The sequence below is a fragment of the Choloepus didactylus genome, chromosome 13 (assembly GCF_015220235.1).
Source record: "Choloepus didactylus isolate mChoDid1 chromosome 13, mChoDid1.pri, whole genome shotgun sequence".
In the NCBI taxonomy this organism is placed as follows: Eukaryota; Metazoa; Chordata; class Mammalia; order Pilosa; family Megalonychidae; genus Choloepus; species Choloepus didactylus.
The window spans coordinates 36,741,279-36,744,939 of NC_051319.1; the positions used below are offsets into that span (position 1 = coordinate 36,741,279).

At 37.1% G+C, this 3,661-nt stretch overlaps 1 pseudogene; it reads left to right on the forward strand.

Moving 5' to 3' along the window:
• Positions 1 to 795: 795 nt before the first annotated feature.
• Positions 796 to 1,272, forward strand: LOC119508321 (annotated as a pseudogene).
• Positions 1,273 to 3,661: the final 2,389 nt, after the last annotated feature.

Here is a 3,661-nt window from a genome sequence, read left to right on the forward strand (position 1 = left end):
TCACTCTGCATGTGTTTCTTTTCTCTCAAGTAAAAGGTAAAAGCTTCAGTTACCCCTGGATTCATGATCTGTTGGAATGATATTATGCCTTATTCCAAAAATGATTCAAGATGCCAAGATGACTTACATAAATAGAAATTAAAATTGCATTTTAAAAAAGTAGAAGATATCAAGGTGAAGAAAAAATAGAAAAGGATAATGAGATAAAGTTAGGTGTAAGATAAGGGCAAACACAATAACTAAAAGTGACCCATGCATATGTATTATAGGTCATGCTCCCCTTCATTCAGATCAATAAAACATAGTTTCTATTTTTGTCTTCATCTTTCATTAAGGTAATGTTGAACTAATCAATGGAAGTATTCAAGCATAAGATGGTTCATTTCATGGGTCTGAAAAAAAAGAAATTGCTAAGTAGACTGGGCAGTCATCTTTATGATTATTTCTGACTATGATACCATGACCCAGGCCACCTCTGAGGGCAAGTGGAATTAACACCTATCTATGAGATGTGCTATGAAAGACTTACAGTTTTAAATACCTTTCTTCTTATCCAAAACTTCCATCTCCCACCCCTGCCTATATTGTGACACCTATTAAGCCAGGGTCTACTAACATTTCCTGTTAAGGCCAGATAGTAAATATTTTGGTCTCTGTCAGCACTACTCAACTACATCATTGTATTGAAAACAGCCAGAGACAATAAGTTAAAAATGGGCATGGCTCTATTCGAATAAAACTTTATTTACGAAAGGTGGTGTCGCTCACTCTCTGCCGCTCTTTGCTTCTGAGAAGATGGCAGTGCAGCTGCCCAAGTCGGTGCTGTTTGTATGTTTGGGTAACATTTGTTGATCACCCATTGCAGAAGCAGTTTTCAGAAAACTTGTAACTGATCAAAATATTTCAGATAATTGGAGGATAGACAGTGCCTCCACATCCACTTATGAGATAGGAAACCCTTCTGATTATCAAGGGCAAAATTGCATGAAGAAGCATGATATTCCTATGAATCACGTGGCCCAGCAGGTTATGAAACAAGACTTTGCCACATTTGATTATATACTATGTATGGATGAAAGCAATCTGAGAGATTTGATTAGAAAAGGTAGTGAAGTTAAAAACTGCAAAGCAAAAATTGAACTACTTGGGAGCCATGATCCACAAAAACAACTTATTGTTGAGGATCTCTATTATGGGAATGACTCTGACTTTGAAACTGTTTACCAGCAATGTGTTAGGTGCTGCAAAGCATTTTTGGAGAAGTCACAGTAAAGCTGCATCCATTCATTGCTGAAGGCCAACAATGATCAACATCTTAACAGTGATGTTCTAGGTTTTTCAGTCAATTAATGTGTTAAAAGTGTAATGCTTCGTAGCTCATGGTCACAACTTTTTTTTCAATTGACTTGTTTTTTATCTTAAAAAAAATTGTAGATGGAAATCAATGTTGTGTTTGGCGGAAGAATTAATAAAAATGTTTGATTCAGACAGTTTATGGGGTACATTAAATGTTCTTAACAAGTTGGATCACTTATCTTGCCCCAATTACAAAAATTGTGGAAAATACAAAATAGTAGAACCACAAAATACTATGTTCTGTGTGTATTTTGTAGCAATCATTTCTTTCCAGTGTTTAACCTTAAGGTACTAACCCAGTGATGGCTAGCATTCTAATATGCTTAATAAGTAATTAAAACATCACTCTCAGCCCAAGTCAATATCTGAGCCCATTGAGACTTCTAAATAATCTACCTCTTTATTAAGCAGATATGTATAACTTGATGGACAGATGTCCTCTATTCACCTATACTACCTCTCTTTTTACCCCAGGGCATCTTACTGAATTAGAAATCCCTAGTCATAGGGCTTCATAATCTTGATTGGAATTATTTTGATTCACACATGCCCAGAGTGCACATTTGTATGTTAGAAGGATAGGAAAGAAAATGATTTATGGTATGGAATAACTCTTTAGCATTATTCTTAATTTTTGTTTGTCTAGTTTATTTCATGAGGAAGTCAGTTGTTTGCTCCCATTTGGACCACCTTGCTTCTGAAAATTTATATCCAGAAAGGACACTGCATGCGGTTTCATTTTATGTTTACTTTTGACAAATATGTCTGTTTTATACACACATATAACTCAAAAGTCAAATATTACATATTGGGTTAATGGGAAAAATAGTTTAAATTCTGTTATGTTGAAGTCCTTAAATAATATGCTAAGTGTTCTTTTATCACTGTTTTATTTATAGAATATAGGTAATTTCTGTGTACTTTGAGATAACTGTAATTTCAAATTCATTTGGATATATATATTAGAAAAGGTTGTTTTCAAAATAAACTGGGGAGTATAAAATATAATTATTAAAAAAAAAAGGTGGTGTCACCTGGATTTAGCCCACAGGCATAGTTTGCCAACCCCTGCTTAGGTTAAGACAGAGCTTCATAAAACTCCACGGTACTTCCTCCGGCAGAGATACCCTTAAGCGCCAACCTCAAAAAAATCTTGGGTTTTATCTTGAAAGGTCATAATTTTGCAATTTACTTTAAAATATTAAAGTTAAATAACAATATACAGATATTTCCAATTACTAGCATAAAAATTAAAACACAAAAAAATTTATTCTGTGCTTTCTTGTGCCTCCTGGTTATCCCTATAAATTTAACAGTTCACAAAGCCTAATTGAGAAGTAGGAGAGTATATTAGTTAGGGTTCTCTAGGGAAACAGAATTAACAAGAGATGTCTATAAATATAAGATTTTATAAAAGTGTCTCACGTAACTGTGGGTATATATGAGTCCAAATTCCATAGGGCAGGCAGCAAACTGGCAACTCCAATGAAGATGTTTGATGAACTACTCAGGACATGAACTGGCAACTTTGATGAACTCCTCAGGAAATGCTTCACCAGTTAGCCAAAGAAGTAGTAGTGAAGATCCTTTAACTTTCTCACTTAAGTCTTCAACTGGAAGAGGCTCTAAGATGGTGGCATAGAGAGGATAGAAGCTAGTTAGTCCCTGTGGAAAAACTCATAAAAAACCAGGAATAACTAGTAAATAATCCAAAATAACTGCAGGGGGACAAACATGATTGTCCACCCATCCTACACCAACCTGAATTGGGAGGAATGCCTCAGATCGCAGCATAAAATCTGTAAGTAAAAACTGTGGACCCACGTCGAGAGCCAAGAGCCGAGAGCCCCTCCCTCATGGAAGCCTCATGGTGCTAGAGAGCAGCTCTCACCAAGCAAGCAAATACAGCTCAGCTGAGCTTCAACTGGGGTTTCAATTAATAAACGTGGACTGCTTGATACAAGCTATGAATTCCCAAAAAGCAGACAAAGGCTCTGGGTGACAACTGACCTTGGAGAGTCAGAGGGTGGCTGTGGACTGGCCCTGAAGGGGGCTTTTTGTCCCTGTTTTAGCTCAGTGGAGAAAGTCTCAGTCATTTTCAGTTCCCAGTGCTCTTACTCAGACAAGGGTGGAGATAGCATAGGCAGAGACAGACCATTCAAATGCTAATGACCTCTCCCTAGGGGGCATATCTTCCCTAAGAAGAAAGAGGTGGGGCCCAGCTCTACTACCTGCCTTCCATTCAGAACCAGACCCCAGAGCACGGGGGAAAACAGTTATGGGCCACACCTCCTTACACCAGTCT